A 10,000-nucleotide genomic window follows, 5' to 3' on the forward strand; every position below is an offset into this window, starting at 1 on the left:
TCCAAGATCACAACATTATAGGACTAGCCTCAACCTGTGACTAAATGAGAAGAAGACAGTTTCTTTGGTTTGCAGTATATTACTGATGTTTGTGACAAGCTTTCCAAATTTTCTCCACCATATCTGATTTTACAAAATTTGATCATATTTTAGCAATGATGCCAGTGTTGAATTATCTAAGACTGTGATTTGTTGTTCGATACTGAAGCCAAAAATAGTGAAATATAGGCAGTGCTCTTGCAGTTGTAGGATGGAGTGGAATGTATGATTGTACACTTGTCGTACCTTCATGGCTCCTGAACAAATACTGCATAACAGAGAAAGAACTATTTGCATTTATGGTTTTCTCTGAACACCATTGACGAATAGATTTGTGCAAAATTAAAAAAACAAGCAGGACATTTATGGCAGAAAGCTCATTATTTGGGTGAACTACACTGAATTAACTTATAGACTTTAAAAATCTTGAAGGGATAAGTGCACATTTGATAACAACATTGCAAGATTATGAATTTACTGTGCTGCATCAAGTAGACCCAAAACACAGAAATTCTGATGGATTTTTTGTCACATGTTCGACACCATGATATAGTGACAATAAGCTATTTAGTAGTAGATTCACTGGTGATTGGATACCATTTTTGTAGCTCTGGGAAAAGCAATATATGTACCTTGAGCTAGCATAGGCTCTCATTGCCATACAGAAAGGTAAACAATGTCAGTACAGATTGAGGAATGCAACATTGCATAAGCATTTAAAAACAAGGAATGTGTGTTAAACTATTATTATCAACAACTGAGATCTGGTTCTCAACTTGTGTTGCAGCTAACAGTCCCCAGAGCTCTGAGGTAGGAAATTCTTAGGATGCCATATAAGGCAAGGACTGTAGGCCACCGAGGTGCCACATGCACTTGTGTTAATGCATGATGGTGATTTTACTGATAGCATTCAGGTAAATACATTAAGCAGCAGTGTCAACACTGTACTGTATACACTTTCCAGAAGAAAATCTAGTCTAGACAGAGTAAATTAGGGCAGAGAATTGTTGGTTCTCCTTTGCAGAAAACAGCCCAGAATGTAATTGGTTCTATCCTAGTGGCTGAATGAAGGTAACTGATATGTTGCTGTTGTTATTGATTACTTCCACTAAAAGGACCAAGGCTTATCTATTAGTCAATACTTCAGAAAAGTTAATTGCTACTCTGTTGGTGGAATACTTAGTACCCAAATTTGGCATACCTGAAGAAGTTCACTTGAATGAGGGAGTTAAAATACATAGCCAGCTATTTTCTGGGTTGAACAGGGTATTAAGTGTAGTAAAGATATGGATTTTGTCTTATCACTTCAGTCTCATGGTTTAACAAAGTGGGTAATAAAAACTATCAAATGAATGCTTACCAAGTTTGTAAATCCTGTATAAACTGACTGTGATGAACGCTTGCAATATCTTATGATGGTGTACCACACAATAGAACACTGGCTGGTTGTTTGTCAGACATGCTCATGTTTAGTTGGGAAATGCTGCTTCTTGTGAATGTGATGTATGGTTCAACCCCTAGAGCAGATACACAGTGTCCAAAAGAATATGTCGAGTGGTTAAGGATGATATTAGCCAATGTGTAGGAATTTGCTCACCAACAGCTAGGAAAGGCAATGGTATGCCAGGAAAGATGTTACAACAAAACAGTCATGAAAAGTTCCTATGTCGAGAGTGGGTATGGCTTTGGTACAAGTCAGTAATATAGAGTCACCTTGGCTTTGGCAAGACAGGATTTTATCCTTCACTCTGACTGATCAGTTTACTGACATATGATGTACAGCAGTCATGTGGTGTGTGTAGCCATGTGGAACACGTTGAGAAGTTATGATTGTATGTTACTGATAAACCTTTCATGCATTAGCTACTCCAAGAATTACAGGTCGAGAGTGACGAGCCAGAGGACAATGGGAGTACTGTTTCATGTAATCTCTGCTCAGCTGATAAGGGTAAAGATGCTAAAACTACTTATCTTGTTGTTAAAGATGAGTTAGTTGAGAATGTGTCCGGAGAAGAGGTACTTTTACATCTAGTGGTCAGCTGAGATGTCAGTGCTGACCTCCTGATTGTTACAGCTGGGATTATCTGCCAAACCAGCAGTTTGGATAATCACTGACTGTTAGATCAATGACTGAATAGAAGTGCTATTCTTTACTTTCAGAGCTATTATGTGGTGTTTCATTCTGAATATTCTATATGAAATACACCGTGTGACTGCCTCTTAGTTATCACGAAGTCAGGATGGTTTGTTGATCAAAAATTGACAAGACCAAAATAATTCTGCAACTGTTACTTTCCGGGCTATTAATCGGACTTTCATGAAAAGATGTCCATAGAACACCTGGTGATATCACACAATTAAGATAGCTAATATTAGTAGATACAATACCTAAAATATCATGACTTTACATGACTGAAGGTGACGGATAGAAGTTTAGAAAACAAGGATGACAGGGAATTGCAGCCCTTTTCTTCAAATCGTGTGAATGATTTTCTGAAACAAAATGCCATCAAACTTTCTGAAAAAATTGTTCGCACTGTCTAGCCAAGTAGTAGCAGAAATGTTGTGGATCTGACCGCATAAAGGTCATTAGACTGATGTATAGTGCACTTGAAGAAAATAGAACTATATTCTATATAGATATTCTATATTCTATATATATATATATAGAATATATATGTGCAGTGAGGAAATTGTGTTCTTTCTCTCAGCACAAAACTTTAATCAGGGGGTTATGGATCTAAGTAGAATAGTTTAATGTCACTGGATTTCCCTGTTTTTATATTTCTTTGACAACAATTTAAGTGAATGGATTAACTCACGAATGGCAATACATTATCTTGCTAGTTGGATCACTGGTGTTAGAAGCTGGATAGGACAGTAAAACTATTTTAATGTGGAACATTGTATTTAGCCCAGGTTGATCTGAGTGTGTGTTAATATATACTGAAGTGAAATCATGAATGTTAATCCTAGCTGAAATAATTTTATCGGAAAAACTGTACTTTGGCTGAACTCTGTCAGTGATCATATATTTCAACATGTTAAGAAAACACCTATCACTGTATGTGAAACAATGTATAATGTTCATATGCATGTATAAATGCATGCATGCCTGTGTTGTTTACACCTGTGTTACTTTTACACAAAGTCATTCATGAGCGTTGTATAACATGGTGGATTTGACTTTGTATACGGAAGCAATGATTCCAGTTATTCTAACCAGAGTCTGTTGGCTCATGACAACCCATAGATGTCATACTGAAAATACAATTGTATTTGCAAATTTTGGCCAACATATGCTTGGATTCAGCTGAATCCATCATTAATAAATCAACTAGAAAATCAGGATCAACTTGCAAATCACTGAGCTTCACTTTGTCATTCATGCAACACATTGTTGAAGATTCCCCATGAAACAGTAGGGCTGAACAGTACTGGTAGGAGAGACATATTTTAGCGACTCCTGTTTTGGATTCAAAGGTTCCTGGATCATAGTTTAAACCTGCCAAACTTGAAACATTCTTTTAAGTTCTTCTGGCTACTTGAAAGTCTAAGGAATGAATAACTTGTTCATTTCTTCTTCGGTTAGAATCTTGGCGAGCTGAACGGTGTGTTTCTCTGTAATGAAATTGTTCTCACTGGATCTTACCTCATAATTTTGGTGAACAACCCTATCTCTTTCTTGCTCCTTCTTTCTGTAGCTTGGATCTTGAAGTTTCATTTTCTTTCTCAGAGTTTAAGGCTTTCTCCGTGATATGTCACTTTTTCGTTTGGCAATTTTTTGCATGGTGATTTTCGATGTTTTTGACCACTTTACACTCATACTGAAGTAAAAATAATACAAAAAAATACTTGTGTAACCTACAAAGATGTAGTTACTACAAAAGTTCTGCCAATTTGTATGCAATAAACTCAGTACGAAGGACTTGCGATTCCTTCGGTCAGAGAACAATTCAATTGATAGCGTACGTTTGGATTCTCCAGTAGAAAAAGTCACAATGATTCTTCACTAGGAAGACTCACTTTGAAATTCTGCATTAAACTCACTTTACCACAGTTTTAGATGTTTTAGTAAAATAATAATAATTTCGTTGATAATAATAAATGTACAAAATTAATGTACATTATTAATAGGAAAAGAAGTACCATTTCTCCATTAATGAAGCGATTTAGGAAAAATAAAATTAGCGAGGGTCCATTTTATAACATTTTTCATTTTGGTGCGATACAGACAGACATTAGCCTTTTGTATATATAAATGATTAATAGGTGTAAGCCTGGGTTTTTTATTACAGAAATATCAACATACTATTTCATATACAACAGTTTGTAAATAAGTTTGAGCTTAAATTATTATATGGGAGTTTATGGTTGTTTAAACTCATTACATAGGTTAATCAACATTTAATAAAATTACTAAAACTATTCACTAAGTTAAAGTTAGAAGGCTGGAAGCTATCTGGCCTGAGAGTAAGTTTGCAGTATTTGTCATTAACTATGTGTGATTTTGATCAAATGTTACATGTTAATATATATGTATAGTTAATCTGTGCTTTATAATATACGCCATTTTTTCTGCAGTGTTCTTAACAAACTAGTCTGCTTCACCAGAATTTATATCTATAAAAACATACTACTCTGGAAATTTTCCCACGGCCATCTCTTTTGAATAACACTAGGGAGTCTTCAGGTGATGTTATGCTTGTGTGACGTAATTACGTCACTGAAATTATGACCAATCAACGGCTGGCAAACTGTTTTTTCTCGATTTGTTCCACAGCGCGCCGGTGCGGGGTAGAAAAGCCCAAGATTACGGGATCTAGCAGATAGTGTCAACTCGTACAGAACTAGAAGCAGTTCTCTCTATGTACACCTCAGGTGTATGGATTTCTTGGAATCCCTTCAAAAATTCAAGCTTCCAAACGCCGAATCTTCATAACCAATCACACAAGCGATTTACTGTAAACGTGGAAACCGATTCATATATTTCAGGCTAATAAACCTACTAAACTTGAAGGTAAGTTTGTTTAATAAACAACTAAAAACACCCTGTATTTGACTAAATATGATTCCTGATTTGCAGAAACATATTTCGAAATTGTTATCAGAATTTTGCTTTAGGTAAGTTATTAATAGTTTTCAATTTCAAAGCCATTATAATGAAGAGGCTATGAGACATATTGGAAAGGAAGCTAGTTTATATAGACCTGAATCTTACAGAATATCACTTTACTGTTATTACACAATTTGTTTTCATAAAATATAAGTAATATGCTATGCAAGCACGTACACGTAGGGGGTGTGGGTGGGCTCGAGGGGGTTCTGCTGAACGCCTTATTGTTGTGATGTAAAAAAATATGCTTATATAATTATAACGCAGTTGTTTATGGTATTTAACGTTTTCTATGTACTCTACGTTTTTCTGATGTAGTAATAGCATTTTTAGGCTTGAAATAGTCCCCAGACCCCCGTAGCATTAACATGTTTTGTATGCTGATTGTATTTCGCATAATATGTGATCCGATTTGCAAAAGCAGTTTAATCTGAATATCCTCTATTAATGCTGCAACATGGTCAGCAAAGGTACTGATGTTGGACTACAGCATCTCTCTTATGACTAATAGTAAAACTTCTTCATGTGTGCTTATGTGATGGCTATAATTTTCCATGATCCCGCGTATCTTGACGTAACATGTACTAAATAGGATTCAAATCTAATTTCATGTGTTTCTTGATAGCATCAACCTCTCTTGTTAATGTTTGGAGTAAGACTTACTTTTCAATGTATTTGCACCTATTAAGAGAAAATCTTTATGTTTATACTAATGATATTTAAAACCAGTACTTTAGGTGTTTACGAAGAATGCACACCGATATTTATATATCAGAAGTGTAATCGTTTTCTGTTGCTTGATATTTCTTGATGCTTATGAAATTATAACTGATATTTTCAATAGATATATAATCGAAGCGTGCAAGGATGTTTAATTGGTATCTAAGATGTTTTTCATTGTCAGGGTTTTCTCTGCTAAGCGACACCATTCAGTAGCTTTGTTGTTTCACCATCCTTTGTAAAAGACAAGGTTTCCTACTGATTTTTATTAAGCAAACGTTTGTCCTTTGTGACTAAAACCTACAAGAAGAACAATAACGACAAACAATCACTGTTTTTGGGAGAGTTTGTCAGAAATCGCTTGATTAATTGCGACTTTAAAGTTTGTATTTAGTTATCTACTTTCATTTAATGAATGTATTGAGGTTAACGACTGAAGATTTTCTTAACACGGATGACGAGTTACATTATAGCAACTACAACTAGTTGATTAGACCAACTAAAGTTGGGGGGAAAGCAAGTATTGATTGAGAGTTTAACCTGATTATATATATCCAATACTTAATCCTTGACACAACTGTTCAAGATTGGAGTGGACGTTGGATAGTCGTGGACAATAATCTTAACACAATGCTGTCTTTAAACTGGGTGAATGTTTCAATACTAACTAAACGATTTTAATGTTGTTTATTTTTATCAGTATGTTTTGGATATTTTACAATTTTTATTAAATGTTTCAGGAAAGACTCAATTAGTTATTGCCGTTATGTTGTCGGTTTTATACCTCAGTTTCAGCACTTATTCATAAATTGCACATGTAGTTAAGTAGGAGTCAGGGATCATTCGAAATGATTTTAGCATTATATATTTTTTTTACCACTCACGCATTTAAGGTAATAGCAGCTTTTTTTTCGGTTGAGCAGGCCCGTTAGTCTGGGAAGACAAGATCTAAAGGGGCTCAATTAATCCATTTTTTTCCGCTCAGTTAATCCGTTTTAATCCACTTTTTCCTTATATGTAGGTTGTCATCCTATGTAAAAGTTACCGTTATCATTTTAGATGGCCCGGCATGGCCAGGTGGTTAGGGCACTCGACTCGCAGTCTGTGGGTCGCGGGTTCGAATCCCCGTCCCACCAAACATGCTCGCCCCTTTCAGCAGTGGGGGCATTATAATGTGACGGTCAATCCCACTATTCGTTGGTAAAAGAGTAGCCCAAGAGTTGGCGATAGGTGGTGATGACTAACTGCCTTCCCTCTAGTCTTACACTGCGAAATTAGGTACGGCTAGCGCAGATAGCCCTCGTGTAGCTTTGCGCGAAATTCAAAAACAAACAAACAATCATTTTTAGTTATGAGGTAAGCTACTCTTGTCAACAGAAAACAAACTTTAAGGATTCTTGAATAATGATAATCGATTATTTAGCATTGTCTACAAGGCGTAGTGAAATAAATGAGACGAAGGGCAATGTCTCTTCAGAACATTTCCGACGTAGTTTACATTTCAACTTATCTATTTGTAAGGTTTACTGGAAATGTTTTGTGAGTGTCATTTGTTACATACGCCCAGTGTTCTGAGAGACAAGTAAGGTGGCGTTTAAATATTTTTGTGAACTAGTGGAAACATTACATGTATAAGACAAGGGATTGAAATAAATTAAAAACTGTTGTAAACATTTCTTCGTTTTTCATTATAAATCACAGTTTAATCAAAACACTTTTCAGCATAAACTACAAAGTGTGTTATTAATGGGATTCTTATGCTACTGTTATCTTACTATATAAGAAGTGTTTATTTCAAGCATCGTGTTTTAGTAGTTTTATCTCAAATTTCAGTAGTATCACTTATTATATCATGGGAGTTATATAAAGCTTGAACCCAAAATGACATATTCCAAACATGACTTTAAGTCATGAGATTAATGATAACAGCGAATTAGTTATTAAGGAGATGAACACTTCTTGTAGAGTATGACAGATTGGTAAACACTTTGATGAAGCGTATGTGTAATCACCTGAACCGTTATGCAAAGTACATCGAGTATCCTAAATGAAAATCCCGAGAAATGTTCATTCAAATATGCCCCTAGTGGCACAGCGGTATGTCTGCGGACTTACAGCGCTAAAAACCGGGTTTCGATATCCGTGGTGGGCAGAGCACAGATAGCCTATTGTGTAGCTTTGTGCTTAACTGTAAATCAAACAAACAATTAATCATTCAAATACACGTTGTGTAAGATAAGAAAAAGGAACTTTATGTGAAAGCACTGTAGTAATCCCTTTGAAAATGTAAGTTATCTTTTATTGCTTGAAAATATGTTTTTTACAACAAGGTAATACGTTGTAAGCTAGTTAGTAGTTTATGGCATTACTATGGCTTGCTCTATTCGTTAATATCGTGTAAACTATTTAGCATTGTAAGATAATTTTATATCTTAATAATGTCTTGTATCTAATGTAGTAAAATCTGTTGTATTTCGGTAATACCTCCAAAATTAATTAGTGTTTTGTGCATTAAGTAGTTTGTTAATATCTTGTAAAGTAGATTTATAAGACAGTTTCTGTTTCTACTCATAACTTAGAATGTTTTCGCTTAACAATGAATGACAGCTTCTGAATCAACGTATTTAAAGAGTTTGTTGATGTATCTTACGAAGAAGATTCTATCAAATTAAACGTTTTTAATTATCGGTTTTAATTTAAGGAAATAACACCAACTCGTAATAATACAGTCGACAAAGCAATATGATATCAAGTTTATATAAGAGTAAAATTATGAAGAAAGTAAAGAACGAAGATACAAAAGATTAGTTTAGCACTGGGTGAAGATTGTAGTTAAAATTAGGCAGAAGAAATAAAATCTACTAGATTACATAAAATTCCCTCAAACTCAAAGAACCAATTCTGGGATTTAACCCAGACGTCTATAAAGACATTAAACAAAACCTATAAATTAGAAATTGAAACAGGCAATAAACTTGTGAAACGAAAAACTACCTAACTGAATCTAATTTCTTATAAATATTTTGTTTTTGCCTTAGCTTTAGCTACGGTTGCTATGAAAGAGGAGTACTTTTCAAAATCGGTCTAACCTGATAAATCGGGTAAAAAAAGTGAAGGATAGTTCAACCTTCAACACCTCTTCTTCTCACCAAATATTACAAGTAAGGAAGCGGAAGACATAAAACTAGGACATTTCTCTATATTGATACATCGAAAAGTTTAATATAATACGATCTGGCTGTGAATATTCACACTGATTAGGGAGTAAATATTTAGTATTTTCCGCTTGAAAAACTGGTTGTGTAAAGTTGAATATAAGGAGTAGATACTGAAACCTGCACTTGTGTGTGTGGGGAGGGGAGGAGGAAGGTGATTTTTACAGTTAAGAGAAAAATATGAATAAAAAACATATGTACAGACTCAAATGTTGGATGTGTAGGAGGGTATGGAATTATTATATCTTCAAAACTTAACCCAAGTTCTCGTACTTAAAGCAAAACAGGTACAAAAACACTTATCATATATGTAATCAAAAATTGTAACATTCCACATATTACACGTGGTAATGGTGTTTACTTAGTTTCTTCAGATAGGTAACAAGAGGTTACACCTAACAGTGAATGTTTACTGTTTGTTTCTAGAGCTGCAAGTAAGTTTTCCGTTTTGACTGAATAAATTCTTATAATATGAAATCCCCATTTCAATTCAGAGAGTAAATGTTATTTTTAACTAAATGATTTCTTGGACGTTTGCCATAACAAAGACCACAACCATCTTCTAGAAGTAAACGGGAAAATAGAGGTATAACGTCATGATCTTTTCTTGAAAATATTTCTCAGAGTGTAGGCATATGTTTTCCATATCTGACCTGAAATGCAGAAAGTTGCTATTGTTAGACCAGGAAGACTTACTGCCTTTATCTCTTCAATTTGCTATTGTTAGACCAGGAAGACGAACTTCCTTTATTTCTTCAATTTGCTATTGTTAGACCAGGAACACTTACTGCCTTTATCTCTTCAATTTGCTATTGTTAGACCAGGAAGACTTACTTCCTTTATTTCTTCAATTTGCTATTGTTAGACCAGGAAGACTTACTTCCTTTATTTCTTCAATTTGCTATTGTTA

The 10,000-nt window shown here is 34.7% G+C and overlaps 1 protein-coding gene across 1 annotated transcript in view; it reads left to right on the top strand.

The window, feature by feature from the left end:
- Positions 1-4,884: 4,884 nt before the first annotated feature.
- LOC106462700 (rho guanine nucleotide exchange factor 11-like) overlaps positions 4,885-10,000 on the top strand; it is a 208,722-nt gene continuing 203,606 nt past the window's right edge. The window contains exon 1 of the mRNA XM_022390146.1: positions 4,885-5,059. The gene's annotated coding sequence lies outside the window, so the exon portion shown is untranslated. The remainder of the gene's footprint in view (positions 5,060-10,000) is intronic.

This window comes from Limulus polyphemus, unplaced genomic scaffold, assembly GCF_000517525.1.
Source record: "Limulus polyphemus unplaced genomic scaffold, Limulus_polyphemus-2.1.2 Scaffold47, whole genome shotgun sequence".
NCBI classification, from domain to species: domain Eukaryota; kingdom Metazoa; phylum Arthropoda; class Merostomata; order Xiphosura; family Limulidae; genus Limulus; species Limulus polyphemus.